Raw genomic sequence first — 27,435 nt, forward strand, 5'->3', positions numbered from 1 at the left:
AAATGAAGTTGTGGAAGTTTGCTCTATGGAAATGTATCAAGTAATAGAAGCCTTTAAAGAAATCCAAACAGTTGGCCCAGAAGTGCATGTTGAAACTAAATACAAGAGTGTAGCAAAGAAGGTGAAACCAGTAGCTTCACCCTTACCACCCAACAACAGGGAAAAGATTGAGCAGGCTTCTTTACAACCAAATTTGAGGAATCCTAAAAAGATTGGGCATACCTTCACAAAGGAGTCTTTCCAAGACTTGCAGATTGGCCGCAAGGAGTTTCTAACACAAGAGGAGACAAAGTGCTTCAAAGAAATACTTTCAAAGCATGGTAAGGATTTTGCATTTGAGCCACATGAGATAGGATGTGTTGATCCTTCTATTGTAGCTCCTATGGTAATTTTCACAATACCTCATGTGCCTTGGAATCTGCGGCCTATTCCGGTTCCAAAGGCTCATTTGCCAAAGTTAGTAGAGCTACTGAATGAGAAAATCAAAATGGGAATCTTGGAGCCTTCTTGTGCTCCATACTCAAACAGGTGGTTCATAGTTCCGAAGAAGAATGGTTCTCTACGCTTCATCCAAGATATGCAACCAGTGAACAAGGTGACAATTAGAAATGTAGGTACAGGTCCAATTGTGGATGAGTTTGCAGAGGCATTTGCAGGGAGGGCAATCTACTCAATGGGGGATCTCTACTCAGGGTATGATCAATTTCAGCTTGCAATCGAAAGCAGAGACTTGACAACCATGAGGACACCTTTGGGTTTGGTAAGGATGTGTACCTTGCCACAGGGAGCAACCAACTCGGTTGCACATATGATGAATGGGATGAATAAGGTCTTACGTGACTTTATTCCTCAAATCACAATGCCTTTCATTGATGATTTGCCTATCAAAGGATGTGAAGAAAGTGACAAAGATGAAGCTTTGGATCTCAAGGGATGTCGCAGGTTTGTGGTAAATCACATAAATGATTGTGATAAAATTTTGTCTAGGTTGGAAGAAGTGAATCTTACATTGTCAGGGAAAAAGTATATGTTTGGTGTCAATGAAGTGCTTATTGTGGGGCACATGTGCGGGCCATATGGTAGGAAACCTTGTCCAACAAAGGTATATGCCATCCAAAGAATGAAAGAAACGTGCACTAGCATCAATGAGGTTAGAAGGTTTTTGGTAGCATGTGTCTTCTATGTTATTTGGATTCCACATTATGCACATGTAGCTGATCCTCTTTATCAGCTAATTAGAAAGAATCAAAAGTTTAAATGTATAGAAGCACATGTAAAATCCATGAAAAAGCTAAAGGAGTTGCTCCAGTCAGCAACAACTTTGAGAAAGGTAGACTATGAGTGTCAAAGGCCAATAATTGTGACAGTAGACACCAGTCCTACAGGGATTGGATGGGCAATAGGGCAAGATGACAAAGAAGGACACAGGTATGTGGTAAGATTTGGAGCAAAGGTGCTAAGTGCTCGCCAAAGAAACTATCCACAGATAAAGAGAGAGTTATGGAGTATGGTTACAGCCTTGAAAAGTGGGAAAGAGTACCTAATTGGTGCATGTGTGGTTGTAGAAACAGATTGTCTACCACTTCTTGGGATAATTACAAGCTGCTCAACACAAGACATTGCTATGTTGCGGTGAATTGCCTACATTAAGTCCTTAAATCCCGAGTTTAAGCACATTGCAGGTAAAGACAATACAGTGGCAGATATGCTATCAAGGGCAAGGTATGAAGATGAGTCAAAAATGATTGATGAGGGAGATGATGTAGGTACAAAGTTCTATTCTATCTCTCATGTCAAACATTAGGGGAATTTTGAGGTCACTTTTGTGCCCTGTAAGAATATGTAGAGAGAGAATATATACTTTATTTAAAAAATAGTGAAATGTTTGTAAAAAGGTGAGTTTGCGTCCTTTTTACGTCCACCAAAACATGTCATTGTCAAATCTTTCTAGGATCTTTAGTATTCTAAAAAATACTCCCTCCAAAACTAACGAAAACGTCAGTTCTGGCCCAAAATTCAAAATTTCCAAAAGCTGAAACAAACCTTTTCTGTGTCGTCTTCTTCCTCGTATTTGCAGAGCTTTTCCCTATAGTACTATCTCTGACAAATACTGTTAACAAACTTCCATGAAGAAGAGAAGCTTATACCATCTACACATTGAGCTAAATGAAGAATATTGTCCAGTGCGCAAGAGAAACAAATGTGCAGAGGTGTCCTCGTCCATATTTGAAGCAATGCGGCAAGATAAAAAAACACACATTGATCTCTGGACTGATGGAAGATTGTATCCAGTGGACGCAATGACAAAGAGCACTCCCCCATTCTCAAATTGTTCATCTTTGATAAAATTTGTGGGTGATGGTCAAAGAGGGTTGCTGGGTTATACAGAGAGTCTTGCGGCAGAGAGAGATATTTTGAAGTTAGAAGATCATTTGACCAAACAAATGATAAATACTCTTAAACAACATCTTGAGGAATGTAAAGAGAGCAATGAAAAGCTACAAACTCAGCTCAAACAAGCTAGAAGAAAGAATACAATGTTAGGAAACAGACAAAGAGAAAAGAAGTTAAAGAACATTGAAGCCTTGAGACGTGGTGGAGGAGGTTGCAGCAGGAGAATCAGAGCAGCAAGGTATATATGCTTATTTTATATTGTTAAGTTGCTTAGGTTACTTTTCTTTGTTAAGTTGTATTATGATTCTGCTCCACATTATTAGGCTATTGTTCTTTATTGAATGATTAATATTCAGTTAACTTTAATTTAGTTGATCACTATTTGTTTATTTTGTTTGTCATTTGGACAAGATCAATAATCAGTTAATTTTGTACCTTTTGATTTAGGACTTTGCTACAACCAAACTCTACATCAAACATGGAAATGGCAGCTAAACATTATTGTGATGTTTTACCTCCCAAGGTTGCCAAAAAGATTTTCACAGAGAAGAAGTTTAAAAAGGCAAAGGAGCAATGCATTGAGGGTTTTTTGCAGATCTCTTGCTTGGACAAGGAGGATGTGCAATATACTATGGATAACGTAGGCATTAGCAGAGATGGTTATAGCAAGCTGTTCAGAAATATGAAGTCGAGGCTAAAGAAATGTAAAGTCATGTCCTCTTTGCTTCCAAATCCATCCATTGTGCAGCAGGCAAGGAAAAAGATCAATGAGAGGATAATGGAGATGTTGGGTGAGCCTCACCACATTCATGGTAAAAAGAGGGATCTTCAATTTGACGAGTTCAATAATATTTTCCTTGACTTGAAGACACTTCAGAAGGAAACGATCAGATTCTATGAGCTGGAGCATACAGAATCAAATGGTGTTGTCAGTTTTGTGATAAAGCTTGATGAATGCGAGATTGTTAAGAACAGAAAAATTGAGAGGATTTCCATAACTTTAATGAACAGAGCATTGAAACCGAAGGATACCAAGTACTTCAGCGTGCAATCGGAGAAGAATTTCTGGTGGCTAGGTGCTTTTGAAGTAGAGAGTGAAGACTTTGATGTTCTGGATTGGGTTTTCCATCAAACAACAATACCCGAAGTCATTAATGCACAAGAATTAGGGGAAGAGCTTGAAGTAGAAGGGTTTGGAATTTACAGGGTGGAATGGCACATGGGAGGAGACCTTAAAACCCTTAAATGTATGTACAATGTCTCCAAAGGAGCTATGGCAAAGAGCCCTTGTCTTTATTGTATGGCATCAGCAAAAGAATGTAATCCTGCAAATTGGAACAAAGCACCCAATAGGCATACTCAAGATCCAAACTTCAAAGCAGTTTTAAATATTCCACTTGCTAATGTCCACATATGCACTCTGCATGCTCTTTACAGAATTGTGGAGAAAATTGTACATCTGTATGTGGGGTTTGCCTGGAAGTTACAGCCAAAAGCAGCTAGAGATGCTGCAATCAAATGTATTGAAGGGGTTTTATCAGAAATTGGCCTTCACAATGGTAAGGTTAAGATTGAAACAGACCTGAAGAGGTCTTCAAATGGAAACAATGTGCCTAGAAAGGTATTTGTTGGTGGTGTGAAGGCCAGAGCTTTCCTAGGGTTTCATGGAAAACTAGGAAAGGTAAATGCCAAGAAGGGTTCATCCAATGTGAAGTATAACCAGTGGAAAGCTCTCCACAATGCCATCAAAGATCATGGTCTTGAAGGTACATCACGAAATAAAAAAGCAGAGGTATGGGAATCACTAGACAAAGTATTTTCCTACTGTGATAAGACATCCTGGGGCAAAAATGATCTGCCAAATTTCAAGAAAGTGCTCAATAACTTCAGAAGTGCAATGAAAGATGCTTCGGATCAGGAATTCACACATTACATGGTAAGTTTTTTATTTATTTTCTTACCTTTTTAATATGTACATACTTTTAGTTTGGCAGCGTATGATTAATCTCATACTTACTAATTATTGACACACTTTTACTTTGCCAGCATATAATTTACAATCACACTCCCTGGTTTGTAAAGAAATGGGGCTCCCTGTCCATATGGTCTACACAAGGCATGGAGAAATCCCATTATCAAGCAAGAACCAAGTTTTTCAAGCATACAAGACATGGGGGAGGTGCAGTGAAGGAAAATAGCTTGCTTGAGGTTTTCCAATGGTTCTATAGACAAATATGGCATAGAACCAGATCAAAAATGACAAAGAAAGCACTACTGAACTCAGATTTAGCAAATGCCTTACACAGGAACAAGCAGAAAAGACAAAATTCATATAATAGTTCATCTGCAAATGAAAAATTCTTACAATGGCTAGCTACAAGAGAGAGACAAGGTAGAAAGTGGGCCAAAGTACAGGTTTGAGCAAAGTCAGTCTTTTGATGAAGGTACATCAACTTCACCCCTAAACTTCAGAAACTTCTGCTTATTGTAGCCTATCATTTGTCTCTTGAGGTCCCCAGAGTGGGCAAGCACATAGGATGCCATTGTCGCAAAATAACCAGCTCTAGAACCAGTAAGGCCAGGGAAGAATCCAAAAATTCTGATGGCTTCCTCCTTTTCCACCAATATTAACTTCTCTAACCCTGGAGGAAGCTGATATGAACCAACAACCTTTGCAAGTGCTTTAATTGCAAGCATTGGTAGCAGTGGTTCTCTTGTAAACTTGTTATGGAATATAATGACAGTCTCTTTGTTGAGCTTCCCAATAAAGTGTCCCAAGCTCTGGTTCCTTCCTAAATTTAAGGGTCTGGAACCCTTCCCCTTGCCAAGGAATTTGTCTGTGTCCAGTATTTCAATCTGCAAAAATTTGTCTTGGTTAATTGTTCAGCACATTAATAAGACAAAGCAAAATGGTCATTAACATACCTTAGGAGACTCATCCTCCTCGAACAAGGCAGGTTCCCATATATCAATGGATCTAGTTGGCCTTACTTCATAATCTCTGGTCTTTTCCTCTCCCATATGCTCTATTTTAAGCCTTTTCTGGATCTCATTGAACTCCTCTTCAGAAGGTACACCCTGTTGCTCATATCTCAGAACAATGTCCTGCACATGCTTTCCAACACTTGAGCTGTCAATAAAATTTTCTGCCTCTGTGTCCAAGACTGCTAAGGGGCAAGGTGAGTAATCAATAAATCCTATGTCATTAGATCCCCACTCAGCCAAAACTTCCAAAGCATAATCTTCCCTTAGATCAAAAAGATGTTGAATGTCATTCAGCAAAACATATTCCTTTTTGTTAACTTTGTATGTGGGAAATGTTGTTGTGCAATGCAAAGGATCAACATCTTCATCCTCAATGTCAACATTCTCCACTTTAGTGATGTTTTCTGCTTTAAATTTTGCAATGTCCAGCATCTCAGTGCTTTGTAGTTTATATTCCTCTTCATGGAACTCCATCTCTATCTCCTCTTCCTCCTGGTCCTCCTCAGCCTGAGAAATCTGCTTTGGAATCTCTTTTCCCTCTAGTGTTGGGAGTACACTGAAGAAAATGATAAGTCCAAGGTCATAATCTACCAACTGGCAATGCATATTACCATGAAATTTGCAAGGCTTTATGATCTTCTGCCAATCTGGATGAAGGCTTGACCACTTCTTTGCAATACCTGTCCTTGAAAAGCTACCTGCTTTGCATATATCTACAAAATGAACAAGATTGTCAAGCCTGTGATCTCTAATCAATGCTGTATATATCTCTTTCAAGTCACTAATTTGTGTGGAGAAACCATCCACAAGTGCTTGAAGATCAAAGGCAGCATTAAAAATCTCTTTGACACTTTGAAATCTTGTAAGCTCATTAACTTTGTAAAGAAAAGACATCAGCCTGTCATCAGCAGTCTCTTGTATATCCTCTGTATCCATTGTGACAATCCACAAATGTCGAGCTGAAAAAGAGAAAAGAGAAATCCATCAAGACATCAAAAAATAGACATGACATTGTGTGAGAATTTCTTCTGTGACTAGAATATATAAATAAACCACCCTCCTTTCATAAAAGAAAAAATTAAAAATGATTATTAAACAAGTATACAAGTTATAAATCTATTAAGCAAAAAAGAATTATATAAATTTGTGCTAAGTTTGTTACTTTCTATGCGAGCAATGAGTGTTAAGAGAAAGTAGGCCCTCACTAAAAGTTGGTACACGATTTTGTAAAGTGAAGATGTGTCTGGCGGCTACTAAAATCGCGCACGGGGTGCCAATTGGAAAGTTGGAGGCAAGCCTTGTGAACGTTGGGTGCCAATTGGAAAGTTGGAGGCAAGCCTTGTGAATGATAATAAGCATTGCGTAGGTTGTTTTTATAACCAAAAATGCCGCCTCGAGGGGTGTGCAAGCGGTTTCCGCCTCGAAGTGTGTGCCCAACAGCTAGTAAGCGCCTAGGGAGGAGCGGTGCGCCTAGGGACTTGCGTAGCGCCCTATATAAGGCCACGAGTCTCCTTGAAACTCATAATAATCGCATTTTGGAGGACGTTTCACCCGATTTTCGCGCTTCCAAAACCGGATTCTTCGGTAACTTTGACCGTCACCCCGTGCGCGATTGCAGTTAGTGTAAGGGCATTTGACACTTCGTTTATCCGTGTACGGGGTGTCACTGCATTGTGTGTACCGATAGTACCTTAACGCGTGCCACTATCCAATGTGTGCCAACTTTCTACATACGATGCATTCCTAAGTCACTCCAACACCCCGTGCGCGATCGTAGTGTGTCTGAGTGTATTTGACTATTCGATTTTTCGCGTACGGGGTGTCACCGCATTGTGTTTACCATTAGTACCTCAATGTGGCCACTATGTCCACATCCTATGTGTGCCACCATGTAACATGCAATGCATGCCTCAGTCACTCCGACACCCCGTGCGCGGTCATGTATTGGGTTAATGCATTAGTACCTTTGGGATTTCGTATACGGGTTGTCAACTTAATATGTTCCATTATGTACACAAGGGGGAGTTTAACAAGAGGTAGGCAAACATTATGTACACAAGGGGTAGACAAACGATTTTTGTGAAGGAAATTTTTGAAATTAAATATACATCGTTTATTTTTTTTACTAATGTTTGTTGTTTGTTCTGTAGCAATCCTTCCTATCCCTTTTGAAGATGGCAAGGACCAAGAAGACTGCAAGGAAGGTTGAGAAGCCTCTATCCAAAGATGAAGAAGACCCTAAACCAATTGCACCTGACCCTCAACCAAGCAAAAGGAGAACTACACATCAGAGGAAAGCTTCCAAGCCTCTGCAGCTTAAGCCTCTCCTTACAAAGAGAAAGTTCAAGCAGGGGGTCAAATGTCTAAGAGAGATAAGGAAGGCCATAAAGGCCATCAATCTTGCAATTCCCAAACTGCCCTTCCAGAGACTATGCAGACAAGTTGTAGAGGAGTACAAGATTGACATGAGGTGGACTAGAACTGCATTGGCATGTATCCAGGAGGCTTCTGAGGACTTTATGATTGAGCTTTTCCAAGATGCCTATATCTGTGCAGCTCATGCCCATAGGGTTACTTTGATGGACAAAGACATGATCACTCTCAGGAGGCTGAGATACAGGTTTTCAAGAATGTTGGAGCCTGTCCCTATGCATGATATTAAGGCCTTTAATATTCTCAACATTCCTCCATGGAGGAAGCCCAAGGAGCCTGAAGTAGGAGTAGTTGATATTACTGAAGAAGAGGAAAAGGAAAGGAAAAAGAGAGCAAAGGAAGACAAGGAAATTGCAGAGAGAAAGGAGCTTGACCTGTTGGAACCTCAGCTAGTGCCCCTCTTGAGGAGTGTCAATCCTTCTGGTTTTGTTGTCACTCTATTCAGTGAGGAGGATCCTAGGGAGGATTACAATTCACTTGACTCTGAGACCTTGGAGATTCTCAAGGACTGGACCAAGGAGATGAATTCTCCACTCCTTATCACATGCCTCAGGTTGTTTTTGTTTTCCTCTGTATTTTTGTTTATAGCAAGAACTCTTTATATAACAATATCTTGTACCAGTTTAATGATGCATACATATGAGCCAAACCTTCAACAAAAGGTGGAATTTTTAGACCCTTCTATCTCCCACTTTCTCAGGACAGAGACAAATATTAGAGAGCTCACAAAGTGGTTGACTCATGTGGACTTGGAAATCTATGAAAATTTTCTTGATTCCTTATCATGAGAGGTAAGTTTCCTACCTACACCTTGTGAAGAGAATTTACTAATTCATGTTAGAAGGCTAACTGAGGCTTGTTTTTATAGCTCACATTGGAGTTTAATTGCAATTGATATTGTGAAAAGAAAATGCTACTTTGTCAATTCTCTCAAGCAAAATTGTAAGTATAGTAGCAGACACATTTTGTAAACCACAAGCAGAACCTAAAGCACATACTTTTAATAAAGAATTTTGGATAGTGTTGCTACAAGATTTATAGAGACACTGGAGAATTGTCCACCCATGCCAAAGATGCTGACTGAAATCCAATTTTCAGTTGTGAAGGTTGGAATTCTTTATGCTTTGTTCACTTCAATGGATTATCCTCAAATATTTTTTCCCATAAATACATGTAATGAATTGCAGGTTCCAATCCAGCCTGAAAGCCATTCATGTGGATGGAGGGTAGTGACAAATGCCAAGCTCCTCTTGGACTTCATACACTGCAATGACAATCAGAATATAGAAGTATAGCATATTTCATATTTGCCAGCTGTATTTTCTCTCATTTATTGCTCCTAAAACTTGCTTTCTATTGCCTTGTATAGATCAACAGAGAGTGCTATAGTGAGAACCATGTATGGTTGACAAGAGAAAAGATTATCAAGTATATGATTGAAGCAAATGGACAACTGCAAGAGGTATTTAAAGATGATGATGTTGAAGAGAAGGGGAAAGCAAAGGTAGAAAAGGCAAAGGGGAAAGCAAAACTAGAAGAGGAAAAGGGAACTGAAGAGGAAGAAGAGAGTGGTGAGCAGGAAAAGGAAAGTGAAGAGATGGATGATAAGAGAAAGAGGAAGCAGCCCTCAAGCCCTCCTGCCAAAGAGCCCACAAGAAAATCTCCCAGGACAAAAGAGCCCACTGCAAAAGCACCAACCCCATTAAGGAAGTCCCCTAGGGACAGGAAAACTCTTGGCAGAAAACTATTCTAGCTTTTTGTAGCCCACTTGTATCAAGCTTCCCACTTGTATCCAATTGTCTATTCTATAGCCCACTTGTATCCAATTGTCTATTATATAGCCCACTTGTATGTAATTGCAAATATTTGAAATTGAATACATTTTGATCACCTTGTTTTAAGACTCTGTTACAAAATCAAATCATTGAAGTAAAATCATTGATGTTTGGAAAAGTTGCATTTCAATAACAAAATAAAGATCCTTATAGGTCATGTGATACAAAACAAGATCCTTATTTCAATAAGATCCTTGCAAGTCATGTGATACAAAACAAGATCCTTGCAGGGTCATGTGATACAAAATAAGATCCTTGCAGGTCATGTGTTACAAAATTGCCTTGAAGGATGTTTAAGGCACCAAATGTACAATGCCATCCAAGATGTCCTTGCAGTGTAGCCTCTTTTCATTCCTTTTTGATACCTACAAAAAAAGTCCAAGTTAAATAAAGAACCAATAAGAGAACAAGAGAGTTTTAGGGATAACAGTTACCTTTCCACCATTTATTTGAAAGCAGAATGTTGTGGGCAGTTCAATTTCATCATTTTGCAGGTCCAATCTCAATTGATGTAAGCTACGCATGCCTCTTATCTTTACAATTGACAGATGCTCATTGTTTACCCATATATCAATGTCTTCTATTGGGCTGTCAATGAAGTCCTCCATGTCTTGATCAAGTGGAGTTAGCTGACCACCAACATAGTGCCATCTTCTGTAATAAAATGACATAATGAAGTTTTGTGTCCCTATCATGTATTTGTAAGCAATTGAGCCAGCTTTCACATTACAAGTGATTCCATTCACTGTTTTGGTGTTCCAACCCTCATCCACAAATTCAAGTACATTTGTTGAGTCTAAAGTCTTCACTGAAAACATTGTTCTAGATTTTTTGACTTCAGCATTAGAGAAGAAGTCTACAAAAACTGTAATGGGCATGAATATAGAAATTCTACTCTGTTTGCTTGCTATGTTTGCTTTCAAACACTTTTGAATCTCACAAAATAGTTTGCACCTGTAGCCCTCACTTGTATTTGAGCTAGGGAGTGACTATTCTCCACTTTTGAAATCAGGCAAGTCTAGCTTGGTTGTGGCTCCAAGTTCTCCAGTCCTTCTAGGTGGAACATAATAATGGTCAAAGAAGAATATTCCATTCTCTGCCAGTGAACCCTTATTCCTTCCCTTGTATGTTTCTTCACCAATTGATCTAGAATATTTATAACACATTCTACTGGCTGCCATTCCATAATGTTTGAAGGATACAAATCTGTACAACAAATAACCTTATACAACATGCATTACAAATAAGGATTTAAGTTAAGAGACTTACAGTTTGGTCTATGTAATGGCAAAGCAGAACTCTTTGAGTCAATATGCAGATCTTTATTCATGTACACATGCTGCACCAGCACCTCTTTGATTGATTTTTTGTTGTCGCCAAAGCTGAAATCTTTAACAATACCCTTCCATCCCGCCAAGAAAGAGTTTTTGGTGGAAGACTTTATTCTCTTGTTCTGTTGCATCAGTATCCACGTTCCTTTGTGTATAGTTATTGGAATCCATTCTCCATTTTGATCAGTCGTGTTGTAAGTAACAATGGATTCAATGGAAGTTCTTGGTCGTTTTGATCGTGATGAAGATTCCATGGTGAAAAAAGAAATGAGCAGAGAAGTTTAGCCTGAATTCAAGAGAAGAATAAGCAGAATGTACAAAAAACGGTTCAAATCTGGAAAAGATCATGAGATAGAATCCAAATGTTGTTTTATGATGACGACGTGAAAAATGAAAACAATATAATATGAGAAGTACGTCTTTCTAAAAGAAACAGCTATTGAATGCCTTTGCACTTTTACTTGTTGACATTGCTATTTACCAGCTCAAAGTTGCGGTAAAGATAGAATATTTGCTTTTTTTGTGAGTTTTCAAAAATAGAGGTTCCGTAACGGAAGCTCTTCAACCATTGGTTGAGAGCACTCTCTCTCTACACGCTAAAAGGCACAAAAATGACCTCAAAATTCCCCTAATGGGTAACAATGTCTACATGACTAATCTACTTGAATCATTCTTGAAAGAGCTTTATGAAGGTGATTGGCTTCTTATTGGAAGCTACTTGAGTACTCTAACAAAACAGGATGATTGGTCTGAAATAGAATTCAAGAGGATACGCAGGAAAGCATATGGGTACTTTTTGAGGGATGGTTACTTGTGGAATCATCCTAAACAAAAGGGTGCTACACCACAACGGGCTATATACAAAAAAGAGACTCAAGTAAAGCTCATGTAAGAGTTTCATGAGAGTCTATGGGCTGGACACAAGGGTGTGTGGGCAACCTTCTCCAAGTTGAAAGAAAAATACTGGTGGAAGGGTATGTATAAAGATGTATCTCATTTTGTAGAGTCATGTGTAACTTGTCAAATGTATTCAAATGTTCGACATCGTGATGGATTGCACCCTACATATCCACTAGCCATGCACTATAAATGGGTTGTGGATCTAGTCACAATGCCTTTAGGACTTTGGCAGATGAGATACTTGGTTCTTGCACGAGAGGACCTAACTAACCAGGTTGAAGGAAGAGCATTAAGAGCTAAAACCACAGAATCTGTGTGCAAATTCCTTCTTGATGAGGTGATTTGCTGTTATGGTTGTGTGGAAAAAATCACCGCAGATAGAGGTGAACTGGATGCCGAAGAAGCAAGGGAGTTCTTTTCTAGATGAGGAATCAAGCTTTCTCCTACTACAGCTTACAACCCTGAAGGAAATGGAAAGAGTGAAAGAGGGCATCCTCCTATCATCAAAGCTTTGGCCAAGGCTTGCAAAGGAAGAGTTGGTGAGTGGCCAAAACTGTTACCATATGCTTTATGGGCTGATCCTACAACACATAGCTCAGTAACTGGCTACATGCCTGCAGAGCTAATGTATGGTCAAAATCCAGTGATGCCGATTAAAGATACAATTCCCACATGGAATGTACTACCTTGGCAAGAGGGGCTTAGCAGGGAAGATCTCCTTGCACTGCGTCTAAGGCAGCTAGAGAGAAGACCTGGAGACATTGAAGCTGCAAAAGAACGACTCAAAAATGCAAGGTTGAAAAACAAGGACTACTTTGATAAGCGACATCGACTCAGGAGCAAAGCAATTGACAAAGGTGACTGGGTTTTGGTGTATGATAGTAGCCTTGATAAACAGCACACAGTCATGCACAAGTTTTCAAAAAGATGGTTTGGACCGTACGTTGTAATGCATGTGCATGAAAATGCTACTTACAGCTTGTCTGAACTAGATGGTACAAAAGTAAAGATTCCCATTGCAGGAAAAAGGATCAAAATGTTTAAGAGAAGAGGAGACAATGATCCAGAAGATGTTGATGAGGAAGAGGAGCAAACCACAGGTAAAGATCAAAGTGAAGATGAAGCTTTGGAATCATCCAGTGAAGAAGAAAGCAAGGAAGATGTACAAGAGGACTGATCTTACAAAGAAATAATGTGGCACATACCGGAGGATGTGCAGGTTTAGAGGGGGTGGATGTCGTGCCGTGACACGTACATAGTGGGAATGCATGCTACATCATCTATCTTGTAACTTTCTAGATACATAATTATCTTTCCTATAATGTACATATGCATATTTAAGTATAATAATAAGCCTTCTATCTCATCCTATTATTTTTCTCAAGGGTAACCTATCCTTACTTTACCATCATAAAATACTATGGGAAAAGCATCAATAGCTCCGCCTCTTTAACTTGGGGCAAAAAGCATTGATTCTTTATTTCTACTATTTCATTATCATCTCACACCCTAGCTAGAACCTATATCTAGGGTAAACTCCAATATATATATATTCTATGTATTTTTTATACTTTTCTTATATTTCTTTTTAAATAGCTACTAGGAGGGAATCAAATCCTAGTGGGACACTAGGTGGCATGATTTCAAAGATACACTTATTTTAATGCATTATTGCAAGCATGATTACAAAACTTTATCAAGGAGCAATGTCATGCTTTCATATGGAATGAGGTGTCCATTGGAATTAAATGAAAGTCTAGGCTAAGGGGACCACGGGAAGACTTTTGCTTCCAGAAATGGACCCTATTTGGATGAATTTTTTACACAAAGTTCCAATCCGAATTGGAAAATGATTTTAAAATAAAAATCGTATCTAATGAGCTGAAGTTTTTGTCCATATTTTTACTTTTTTATTTGGAGCCACAATTGAGGAGATATGATCAAAATACTGGACCCCAGTCTGCCCACATCATGCAGGGACAACTCATTTCCAACTTTTCCAATTCCTATTCACACTGGCTCCTCTCTTCTTGTGTAAACCCTTGGGGGTTCCCTTCACCTATAAAAGGGGACCTCTTCTTCCTTGAAAAGTAACTTAAGCATTCAAGCCATTGATGAGAGGAATTCTTGAGGGAGTGAGTAGTAATGCCTAATTGTACTTAGCCCCATTAACATAAGCCCAAGCCTACACTTTCTCCTAGAGGAAGACTAGCCATTCTTGTATGCTATCCTTGGAAGATCAACTCTAATCAAAGAAGGTGTTGTACTTGGCGTATCAATCAAAGTGGAGTGCTCCCCTCTTCTTCTCTCTCCATCAATAATGGTGCCGAAGGGTTTGTCAAGTAAGATGTGTTCTACATTGATGTTTTCTAGATTTCTTGTTGTTTTCTTTTTCATCTCTAATCCAACATATATATATGTATCTAATCTCATCTCCTTAACACTAGGTTGGTAACCTAACAGGACATAAAAGTGTCCTTTCAGGGTTTTGAAAAAAACCTCCAAAACCATAGTAGATCCACTCATTTTGTAAATTCCTTTCATGAGGTTATAGTTCAAGGCCTACTTAACATGGAAAAAATAAGAAACTTGTAAAATTTCTCATCTTTTGGTCACACCAAGCCTCCAAAGTTGATAGACCAGTGAATTTTCATCAAAACAGACATTTCTTACGTTTTGTTGCATAAAAATAACATTAGGGATTTTTGTAGGACTTGAGATAAATTCCCTAGTTAACTTCAATGGGTTGGTGATCAGAACATATGATTGCTTCTCACTCACTATTTTTTGTTTTGCCAAAATAAATAGGTACAAAAAAGTTGAATTTTTACCATTAGGCAAACCTATCATCAAAGTTTCTATAGCCACGCTCAATACAAATAATATATGCATGTTTTCTTAGTTCCCTATTGTCCTTTATGTTCATAAGGAGCCATGGAGCATGTCAAAAGAATAATACATCTCTTACCAAGGGGAATCTTGGGGATAAAGATGAAGTGTTAAATACAACAAACATGAAAAAACTGGGTTGAACATTATGAGTTGTAGAATCCCATAGAAACTATTCAATATCTAACCAAATTTGATCCTTATGACTAGATATGGTTACTATCTATAAAATGCATGTAGTTGTCACAAGAAACTAACAATATTGAAAAGCTATACTTGATATACTAGAATATTTCGTTTTCTTCCATAATTGAAAAAATCAATCATCGTTGTGTACTATGCAAAATAGGGTATTAGGTGCCCCAAAACTCAAGGAATGTTAGCTTTATGTTACAATATGCGACATAGAAAATCAAAAATGAATTTGGATATCATCAAATCCACCAAAAAAATCATAGAAGAGCTAAAATTGGCTAAAAAACAGGATTTGACAATTTTTGTAATTTGGTCATAACTTACAACTTTAATATTTATTTCTCCCTAGAAGCATCAGGACATGTTGAGGACTACTAAAGATAGTTCTCTAGCATTATAGACCTCACAAACATGAATTCTAGAGTGGTATAGTTGCAAAAAGTTGAAAAAAGCCAAAAACAGGACCCGTTTTTTCACACAGTTTAGGTTGTGAAATGTTGTGCAAGGACAATGTTAAAGATGGAATTGATATTCCAAAAAAATGTCGAGTTTTTTTTAGCTCATGAGACAACTTTCTAGATAGATAGCACCTCAAAATCCATTTTGAAACTCTTGACATAATTTAAGGAAAATGGTCACTTCACAGGACATAAAAGTGTCCCAGGACATAAAAATGTCCCATTACCAACCTAGTGTTAAGCAAACCTATCTCTCTCATTCTTAGTAATTCATCCTCTCTGCAAATTCTAGGGTCTCTTTTCTACAGGTACATCTCTCCCCGCAGTATCCTTATTGCCTACGGGCAAGAATAGGGCTTGGGAGGGAAACTTCTCATCTCTTCACTTCTCTCATATCTACATTTCTCACATACTATCCTAGATGAATAACCCACATGATGATCATTTCTATCGCTTTCACTCTGTACGATCTATTAGTATTAACGTATGGATTAGCCGTAAAATACACTTTCAACAACGTATAGTGTTTCTCTTCGGCCCTGAAAGGGTCAATGAAATACTTCTATCAGCGGATCCCATCATACTACCTCTCATAGCCTATAACTTTTCTTTTGACGTAAGCGTAGTTATCTTGCTATGAACCAAGAGGATTTGTACACACAATTTATCCCAATCACTAAACAAAATATATATATTATTGTAAGCACAAAACTACAATTCCAAAGAACAATTCGTAGCCTATTTGGTCAGTCAAGATTGAATGCCATTAACTTATCTATTAAACCTTTCATATTACCCATGATACGATATGACCATAGCCTTGATGTTTTCATCTTCGTATTGTTTTGACATTCTCTTTTGTTTTCTTTCATTGTGTGTGTGAGTGCAAGAGAGAAAGAGTGAGTCTTCTTTGATTGCACTTCTTTCCAAACCCTAGTCTTCATGGCATCTATGGTTTAACTCCTTCATATAGTTTTTGTTGAGTTCTCTCACAAACTCTCACAGCCATAAGCCCGGTGCTTTCCTGCAAGACCGCAAATTTCTCGACAGCGTCGAAATACGCAATGAAATAACCGTCGATAATACTATAGCATATTTCGATGCAGCTACTGAGGTCTATACTAACGCTTATACCGTACTCTGTACCGACGATGTGGGACACATGTCTAACCTCACCATCCTATCTTATTGTAGTATTAGCGAGAACCACGATTAATTTGTCAAATCATGGGACAAAGCTGACTCGACTAGTGCATAGAGGCTACAAGAGGTTGTCAATCTCTTGGAAAACAACTAACAACTCATATCTAACTCAGGCTACACTCAAGTGACTGAAATCACCAAAAGCCAATCGCTCATCGGCAAGCAAATCACATCCATTACAGCATCAGATGACATCCAAACGTAACGAAACTTCTAAAACAAACTTATAAAACCTAAGCACACATGTCTATCGTCTCAAACCCCACTTTAAGTCAAGTTCCAAAATCGCGATTATTAACAGCAGTGGATTTTTGACCTAATCGTTTTCAACCCAAAATGCATCTATGCTTAGCAATGATGCCCCAATACCCCGCTTATGCTTAGTTTTTTATTTGAACATGTAAATTCCTAGTTATGATGAAAATAGGACGCAAGTCGGCGATGCCAAAAGCTACGAAATACTGTAAATGGCTTACGTCAATGTGTAAAGCTCTTACCTGTGATTGCAATGCAACAAACGCAATCGCAATGTGACAATCGGAGAGGGAGTAAGAAGCGCGAGAAGGAGAGAAGTGAGCGCCGTTAGCTCACGCTGTGTATTTCTTATCCAAAAACTTATAAAAAACTTAGAAAAATTGGCTTTTATACCTTAGCCAAGGTTTTTGGGTGGTCAAAACTATTAATCTGGAGTTCTACCAAAGCTGAGAAATGACTGACTGATACAATCTGGAAGCTTGTAGCCCCGGCTCATTAATTACAAAGTTTACCAAGAAAATAGGAGTTACAATGTAACATTTAATGGCCTAATAACTTGTGTGTAGCGAAAATTAGCATGAACATAGTGGGCATTTCATTAGAATAGATTCCTAATGAGAATTACAAGAGTGCTTGGGTGGAGAGAGCAACAAAAAGCATAACACCTAGTTAGATAGCATCAACAATACTTTCAAAAGAGAGAGAAATTAAGCTATTGACAATAGTTGAGGACCGGATTTGCATGGAGCCGTTCCCCCCTTCAAAAGGCTTTGTATTATGGTTTCTCCCATCAAGAGAGACATTGTACAATACAATTCTTTGTGTTCCTTCAAGACTAGCTAGTGCAATGAAGATGAAAGCTTCATGCACTAAGCAAAACACTTAGTAAACACAACTTTAATTATCCCCGTTCTTAGACCCAAGACCTCACACACCTTCGAAGATGGTGAGAGCTAGCCAAGAGTGTGTTGATGTAGGCTTCTATCTCACAAGCTTGGAGTAGTTGATGAGCTCTCCATTAAAGCTTGGGAAGAGATAGTCTTCTCTTTCTTCACCCATGAGATTGTGTGAGTGTGTGTGTGATAATGCCTTGCAAAAATCAGCCCCCTCTCTCTCTTGGGCGAGCCCTCCTGCTATTTTCTCTTGCAGGCTCCCCATTGGACCTCCCCAAGTCAAGCCAATGGCTATTAAGCAGCATAAGTGATAGCCTTATGACATGTGTCCCCCTTTCCCCTTTTGTGAGAGTCTTAGGTAATTTAATAATTAAACTAAACTCTCATTGGACCCCTTTGCCTCCTGGCCAATAGGAATCAGGCAAGCCATTGGGCTCCTGAATGCTCATTGGACCCCTTGGGAGACTGTCCAATAGTCTTCTAGAAGACTTAATTCTCATTGGTTCTTTTATTAAGTGTTTTTTAAATTAATTAAACTAGATTTACTCTAGCCTAATTCTCATTGGTCCACCTCCGAGGCCATCCAATAGGAATTGGGCACACCTTGTGGGCATCTGGGCTAGGGAGCTGACATGTGTCCCTAATTCCCTTTGTGTAAAGGGAGCCTGTGTGTGTGTGTATGACTTTCTCTCTCATCCCCTAGGAAAAGGGCTCGCCCCCTCCCATGTAGGGATATGCAAAGACTTTTTAGTTACACACAAAGCATCCAATTTCCCCTAGGGTTGACCTTTGGACACAACCTTTGAATTTTGGAACCTTAGCATTTTGGAAGTCTTAATGGGCTGAACCTTAGGGTCTTTTTAGCCCATTGTTGCACATGGATCTTTTGCAGATGGCCCCCCCTTTGGATCCCTATTTTTCCTCCTTTGGATCCCTACTGTGGCCGGTCTGCTAGCTTAACCAATATTCTAGCTTTTTCTCCCCTAGCACTTCCCCACATTAAATGATCAGTTTAAAATGAGAAAATCATTTAGGAGAATTAGATATTGATTATTATGGCATTACCTCTCTCTTAAAATCATAGTCGTCCTCGACTATGGTGTAGAGAAGATAAAGCATATTCATGAGTCCTTTTCTTAGCGGGTAGAGGATCCCTATGTTACCCTACGACATCATTCCACAATGGATGACTAGTCCATTTGGCGCTTGAGAGCCTTAGGCTGCCGCAAGCATGTCTGCACATTAGTCCTATCAATCGTCCATAGTAGAGTGACAAGCTCTACTTGGTGTTTGGGAGACGTCGTCTCCGCAAACTTGATCTAAGCATGCATACTACTTCATTGTTGTGCACAATTAAGAAAAAGAGAGTCTTATAAGGCAGAAAAAACTTTGTTCATTTTTAACATTTTGTACATTTGCTTACTCTTGGGAAGCACTGTAAGCATTGACAAGGTTTAGGTTATCCTTTAATTGTATGCCTTGCATCCATCTAGCATCTTCAAAAGGATAATTCTTAAACTTAATAAGATATCGTCAGATAGTCTTACCGCCTCTTAATACCTTGTCTTCATGTCGGAGAATGGACTCGGGCTGCAGCACCTCCTCTTGGTCCTCGATCTCCGGTGGGTCTTCAATAGTTGGTTCTTGAGGTGGCTCTCCTTTGTAAGGCTTTAATAGGCTCACATGGAAAGCATTGTGTATGAGCCAATGATTGGGCAATTTGAGTTGATAGGCCATCTCATTGATTGGCCTAAGAATCTGGAAGGGACCATAGTACCTTTTTGCTAGTTTAGCATAGTACTTTTGGTGGCCCGTAGGATTCTTGCCTGTCGTGTGCCTTAATCGAGCCTTGGGAAACTTTAATAAGACCCAATTGTTTTCTTTAAAGGCTTGGGCTCTTCTGTGCTTGTCAACAGCGCCTTTGCTGTGAGATAGAGATAGCATCCTTAATCTTTTGAAAAGATTCTTGTAGGTCTCGGCTATACTCATCTGCAGCGAAGATCTTCCCATGTACCTTAAGTAGTAAGGGACTTTTTGATCTTCCCTCAATTACCTCGAAAGGTGCTTTTCCCGTGGAAGTATGTACAGTGTTATTGTAAGCATACTCTACTAAGGGTAAGTACTTCTCCCATTGGGATCTTTGATCTACTTCCGTTACATAGGCTTTTAGTAGATCGAGAATTGTTAGGTTAGCTATTTCGCTTTGGCCATCCGTTTGTGGGTTATAGGCCGAAGAGAAGTTTAGCCTTGTTCCTAAATTCTCAAAGAGACCCTTCCAAAAATTACTGGTCATTCTAGGATCTCTATCCGACACTATGGACATTGGCAAGCCATGGTACTTGAAAATTTGTGAAATGAAGAGGGTTGCCATTTGATGGGCTTTGATAGTCTTTTTGACAAGTATAAAATGAGCTTGTTTACTGAACCTGTCTACTATCGTCCATATTCCCGTATTCCCATGGATAGACTTAGGCAATCCAAAGATAAAATCCATGGATATGCTCTCCCATGGTGAATTAGGGATTGGCAAGGGTTGAAGCAATCCAAGTTGCTTCCCTCTATCAAATTTTGTCTTTTGGCATACCACACATTTAGAATCATACTCTTGTATGTTCACTTTCATGGTAGGCCAATAGAAATATGTTTCAATTCCCTTTAAGGTAGACTGAATTCCCCTATGCCCCGCATAAGGTGGAGCATGAGATTCATACATTACTTTCTCACGTAGTGAGTTAGTAACATATAGTCTATTGCCATAGAGAAGATAACCATCTTGTAAGGTAAATGGTTCTTCTTTCTTCCCTAATGCAAGGGCTGAAATCACATCTCTAAAATCGGGATCAATAGCATACTCATCTATCATTGAAGATAGATCATTGTGAGTTGATATGGAAACCGCATTCACTCTCGGCCGTCTTGAGAGTGCATCAGCTACTTGATTATGCTTGCCAGCAATGTGAGCAATATGAAAATGAAATTGCGAAAGGAAATTTGCCCACCTCATTTGTTTGTCGGAGAGCTTGGTCTGCGTCATGAAGTACTTAAGACTTTGGTGATCCGTTCGCAGAATGAAAGGAATCCCCAATAAATAGTGCTTCCATGAGTCTAAGGCATGTAGAACTGCAAGGAGTTCCTTTTCGTATATGCCTAGAGCTTGCTCAATAGGGTCGAGCCTTCGACTCTCATAGCCTATGGCATGCCCTTCTTGGAGCAAAACAGCTCCAAGGCAATCACCACAAGCATCACATTGGACCTCAAATGGTTTTGAGAGATCCGGTAGTGTAAGCACAGGTTGAGAGATAAGCTTTTCGAAAGAATTGTTCACCTTAGCAGACCATGTATACCTAACGCTTTTCTTTGTTAGGTCATGTAATGGTCCCGCAATTTGTGACAGCTTTTCTATGAAGCTTCTATAGTATGCACACATACCTATAAAGCTTCTTAGTTCATGAAGATTCCTTGGTTTAGGCCATCCTTTTATTACCTCTAACTTTGATGGATCCATTTGGATGCCATCTTGAGAGATAATGTGACCTAAATACTGAATCTCTTGCAAGAAAAATTCACTTTTCTTTCGATTAACATAAAGTTTATTCTCTCTCAAAACTTGAAATATTACCTGGAGGTGTTGCTTGTGTTCGTCTAATGAATTAGAGTAGATGATAATATCATCAAAGAACACTCCCGTGAAGGTTCGATGAGGCCTGAACAGTTTCTCCATCAAGCGGTTGAATGTGGCTAGTGCATTGGTCAAGCCAAAAGGCATGACAATGTATTCGTAAAGACCAAATGTGGTGCGAAATGCGGTCTTTACAATGTCTTGATCAACTATCCTTATTTGATGATAGCCACTTTTTAGGTCAATCCTACTGAAGTAGGTTGATCCTTGTAGCTTATCAAATAGGTCTTCTACCCGTGGCATGGGAAACCTATTCTTGATAGTGATCCTATTTAGTGCTCTATAGTCGACACACATGCGATATGTGACGTCTTTCTTTTGCACTAATAGCACTGGTGAGCAAAATGGAGATGAGCTAGACCTAACCATGCCCTTCTCAACTAACTCATGCACTTGCCGCATAATCTCCACTTGTTGAGCTTGAGAAACTTTATAAGGAGGTTTGTTAGGCGGTGAACTTCCTGGAAGAAGTTCAATTGCATGGTCATCATTACCTCGTTTAGGAGGTAGCTCACAAGGGATGTCGTCAATAAAAACATCTTGAAACCCCTTGAGAAAATTGGATAACTCTAAATCCTTTTGGTTGCTTTTATTTTCTTTTGCTAAAGCATTAGGTTCATTTTGAGAATCTTTAACAAAAATCATGTACACGGAAATAGAGCTCTTTATTGACTTGTTGAAAGCTGGTGTATGTACAATGGGAATAGTGTTACCCATTTCCTTAGCGTCTATATACATGTCTTTTTCCCTGAACTTAAAGGAGATTATTCTTTCAGGAAATTTAACATCGAAAGCCAGGCGGTCAAACCATGGTGCCCCTAGGATTGCATCCTCATGCTTGAGAGGAGAGATAAAGAAGTCCTCTTTGTCCACATAGCCTTGGACATGAAGCCTCAATTTCCCGATTAAGGGTGTGACTGAAGCTTCTTGCCAATTGAAGGCACTGTCTGCGGGTAGGACATCTCCCATCTCATAGGATTGTATGCCTAGCTTGGTGGCCAACTCTATAGATATAAAATTGTGAGTAGAACCAGGGTCAAAGAGAATAAAAGCATCATGTTCTCTTACCTTTCCCCAAGCATGGCATAGAGGAGATCCTTTGTGATGAGTTTAGTGAGTCTCCTCCTCTTGGATTTCAACCAAGGAAGCTCTAGGAGGATCTTGGCGGTTGTTCTTTTGGGGACAAGCGCGGTATGCATGCCCTTGTTCGCCGCACTTGAAACACCGGTTATCCTTGCGATAACCCTCAAGCTCTTCAGGAGAGAGTTTGTTCTTACCTTTGTAAACTCCCTTCTCTTTAGATTTGTTGAAGTTGCCCTTAGGAGACTTTTGGACATTTTCGTTCCCCTTAGGCTCATTGGAACCCTTGTTTTCCGGGAGCTTATTATTTCTTTTAGCCCCCGTTTGGAAATTGATTCGTGAGGCCACCATAGTATGGTGTATTACCGCCGATATGGTATGTGGCCTTTGGGAGTTGACATATTCCGCCATTTCTTCGGTTAAGCCCACACAAAATTATTGCTTTTGCTCTCCAAAATCCAACTTTTTAAAGACAGTGGCTTTGAGTTGTAGGTCCCAAAACTTGTCTACATATTTGTGGATGGATTCATTGGGAGAGAGCTTTAAGCTTCGCCATTCAGTGAGTACTTTGTCTTTGGCATCGGTGGCCAAAAACTGCTTCATAATGGAAGCTCTTAAAGCTTTCCATGTTCGTGGAGCTTCACCGTTGGCTCGTAGGCTAGACCACCATTTTCTGGCAGACTTTTGAAAGTGCATAGCTACATGGCGTAGCTTAGAGGACTCCGTGAATCCCTCATCTCCAAACGCCACATCAAATTGCTGGATAAAGGCCAAGACTTTGTCCGTAGCACCAAAGGTACCATCATAGGTAAGGAAAGAGATGCTCTTCCCTCACTCTTTGAATTTCTTCAACTTGGACGACCTTTTCCATGCAGCATAGGATTTCCTATGGTCTCTTCTTTTTGATGGTTCAAAGGTTGCACCATCACTTTCTTCAGAAGGTGAAGAATTTGAAGAAGGTGGAGAAGAGGGTGACCTCTTTCTCGCCTTTTTCTTGTCTTGATCTTCGTCGTCTTTACTCTCTTTCATAAGAGGAAGAGGATGAAGAAGATGGAGAAGAGGGTGTCCTCTTTCTTGCCTTTTTCTTCTCTTGCCTTTTATCATCCCTCTTTGAATTATGGCGTGGAGAAGAGTGTGATGGTCTTCTCCGCTTTGGTGGTGATGGAGAGCGTTTAGCCCGCCGTCTTCGTGGAGCCATCTCCACCGAGGTGGTGGGAGACTCACTTCTTTCTCGTTCCTTCGGTGGAGGCTCTTGAGTTCTCCTTTGGGAAGGAGATGCATCATCAAGAAGTAAATTCTTGAGCCCTTCGTACGGATTCTCTTCTTCTTCCCGAATCGGAGAGAGACCTCTTTCGGTAGTCTCAGAAGGAGGATTCCTAGGTGTTCTCTCGTCATGGTGATGAGCTTGGAGAATCCCATGAGCACGGAGCTGCCGTTGCACTTCGCTTTGGAGATATGGATTGCCCATGGATTGTTGAAGCCTAGAAACAAGATAGTTAACAAGCATTGAAGCATCATTAGTGGCTTGCTCATGAGCTTAATCAAAGTTATCAACATTAATTTCACTCTCTTTACTATTGTCAGCCATTCTAACAACTTTTAGGTGTAAACTTTTTAGGTGTACTTTGCCACTTCAAGCCCTAGTTGCTACTCCTCTTTACCCCTTTAGAAAAAGCACTCAAGCTACTGTACCCGCGGCTCGAATACCATTAATTGCAAGGAATAGAAGAGAGGGTCTTTCGACACCAAAACAGAACCGGCTCCTGTCAAGCTTCTAATAGCTCAATAGTGGTTAAGCCGTAGGCAAGCCCCGTAGGACTCCACTATTAAGACCATAGCTCTCGACGGTGATGCCCCGTTAACTGCACAAAGGCAGGCGCACTGCAAGGCTGAAAAATCCCTATTCTACTTACTCACAGGCAATTAATAATACCAACCATTTATAGCTAGCTTGAGGACCTCCCTTCTTGAGCAAGAAAAGAGAAACCTTGTGCTATGATACCAATGTAACATTTAATGGCCTAATAACTTGTGTGTAGCGGAAATTAGCATGAACATAGTGGGCATTTCATTAGAATAGATTCCTAATGAGAATATTACAAGAGTGCTTGGGTGGAGAGAGCAACAAAAATCATAACACCTAGTTAGATAGCATCAACAATACTTTCAAAAGAAAGAGAAATTAAGCTATTGACAACAGTTGAGGACCGGATTTGCATGGAGCCGGTCCCCCCTCCAAAAGGTTTTGTATTATGGTTTCTCCTATCAAGAGAGACATTGTACAATACAATTCTTTGTGTTCCTTCAAGACTAGCTAGTGCAATGAAGATGAAAGCTTCATGCACTAAGCAAAACACTTAGTAAACACAACTTTAATTATCCCCGTTCTTAGACCCAAGACCTCACACACCTTCGAAGATGGTGAGAGCTACCAGGCTATGAGAGTAGATTGAGAGGAAGAAGGAGTATCTTACGAGAAAGATGTACATCTCCTCACATAATCACTCATATAAGCATAGCTTTAGCTTAGTAATTAGCTTGGTATAGGAGATGAGCATGCATTGAAGCTTGGTTCTTGGTTGGATTTGCATCCACTAGCCAAGAGTGTGTCGATGTAGGCTTCTATCTCACAAGCTTGGAGTAGGTGATGAGCTCTCCATTAAAGCTTGGGAAGAGATAGTCTTCTCTTTCTTCACCCATGAGATTGTGTGAGTGTGTGTGTGTGATAATTCCTTGCAAAAATCAGCCCCCTCTCTCTCTTGGGCGAGCCCTCTTGCTATTTGCTCTTGCAGGCTCCCCATTGGACCTCCCCAAGTCAAAGCCAATGGCTATTAAGCAGCATAAGTGATAGCCTTCTGACATGTGTCCCCCTTTCCCCTTTTGTGAGAGTCTTAGGTAATTTAATAATTAAACTAAACTCTCATTGGACCCCTTTGCCTCCTGGCCAATAGGAATCAGGCAAGCCATTGGGCTCCTGAATGCTCATTGGACCCCTTGGGAGACTGTCCAATAGTCTTCTAGGAGACTTAATTCTCATTGGTTCTTTTATTAAGTGTTTTTTAAATTAATTAAACTAGATTTACTCTAGCCTAATTCTCATTGGTCCACCTCCGAGGCCATCCAATAGGAATTGGGCACACCTTGTGGGCATCTGGGCTAGGGAGCTGACATGTGTCCCTAATTCCCTTTGTGTAAAGGGAGCCTGTGTGTGTGTGTATGACTTTCTCTCTCATCCCCTAGGAAAAGGGCTCACCCCCTCCCATGTAGGGATATGCAAAGACTTTTTAGTTACACACAAAGCATCCAATTTCCCCTAGGGTTGACCTTTGGACACAACCTTTGAATTTTGGAACCTTAGCATTTTGGAAGTCTTAATGGGCTAAACCTTAGGGTCTTTTTAGCCCATTGTTGCACATGGATCTTTTGCAGATGGCCCCCCCTTTGGATCCCTACTGTGGCCGGTCTGCTAGCTTAACCAATATTCTAGCATTTTCTCCCCTGGCACTTCCCCACATTAAATGATCAGTTTAATATGAGAAAATCATTTAGGAGAATTAGATATTGATTATTATGACATACAATATTCTCGATTTATCAAAATAATAATTGTTTTACAAGGAGAACTTCTAAAAATGGTGTCCGTTGTCGGGGGATAATTGTGCAAAAGGTGAGTCGGGAAGGCACTGGGCCCCTGGCTGTGAGAGGTGCGGGAAACAAGGTGTAGCAGACACAATTACCAACAACAGAGTTTAAAACAAACAGTTCGTCTAATTTCCAGTTAATCGACAAAATCCATGGTTAACAAATCACTATAGAAGCTTAAATGCTCTTACAAGGAAAAAATTGGCTTAAATCAGGTGCTTAAACAAGAAATTGAGGAAATTCTACTTACTCTGCCTTCTGCTCCTCGATTCGAACGGCTAATGGGCTTCAAGCAGGTTTAGGATGGCCAATGAAACTTAAGCTTGAGGATTTTAATGGCTAATGATGGCTTTGAAGCTTTAATTGGGTTTAGGAAATCGCCTCAGTCTGCTTAGAGAGGTTTGGCTTATGGGCTTTAAGATTAGCTTGATTAAGGTGCAATTAAGTTAAGTACCTTGGTTTAAGAGATGAAGAATATAGAGTTTATTCGGGGAAGATTAGGAGGAGTTTAAGAATATGGAGCTTATTCGGAGAAGATTAGGAGGAGTTTAAGAATATGGAGCTTATTAGAAGAAGATTAGGAGGAGTTTAAGAATATGTCAATTATCAGGAGCTTAAAAACTCCCGAGCTTGAAGATATCCGGAGAAGATATCCGGAGAAGAAGACACACGATGAAGAGAAGGAGGCTTAAGAACTTTAGAGATTCAAGATCTTGGGAGTTTAAGATTATGAGGATTAAGAGCTTAAGAGCTTGAAGGCCTCCGAGGAGCTTCCATGCTCTAGCTTATGATGAGGAGATTAGGAGCTTGTGGATTAAGAGGAGAAGCTTAATGATTTCCCCGCTTATGAGGAGGAGGAGAGCCCAAGATGATGAGGTGAAGGAATGCCCCAAATCACACGTTTTTCTTCTTAATATGAATGCATGTCTCCTTGTCTAAAAATAGTGAGGCACCCATTAGCGATGTCGCTAATGGGTCCGGCCTCTTGCTGACGTGTCAGGGCAGTTCTGGACCAGCTCGAAATGCGACGCTGATCGTGCCAAGTCTGTGCGCGCCGGTGTGATGCTCAACTCCCGCTTCAGGATTACGCTCGTTAGAGGTCTTCAACGCTGGGCGCGAGCCCTTCTTTCCCTGCGCTGATGAACGCACGCTGCCTGCACGTTTTTCTTTCTTTTGTTTTTCCCCTTCACATTAGGTTAATTAGAAACCCCTTTTTTTACTTAATGGGCGGCCATACTTCATTTGGGTGGGCGGCCGGTCATT

The sequence above is a fragment of the Adiantum capillus-veneris genome, chromosome 22, assembly GCF_014529385.1.
Source record: "Adiantum capillus-veneris isolate H3 chromosome 22, ASM1452938v2, whole genome shotgun sequence".
NCBI classification, from domain to species: Eukaryota; Viridiplantae; Streptophyta; class Polypodiopsida; order Polypodiales; family Pteridaceae; genus Adiantum; species Adiantum capillus-veneris.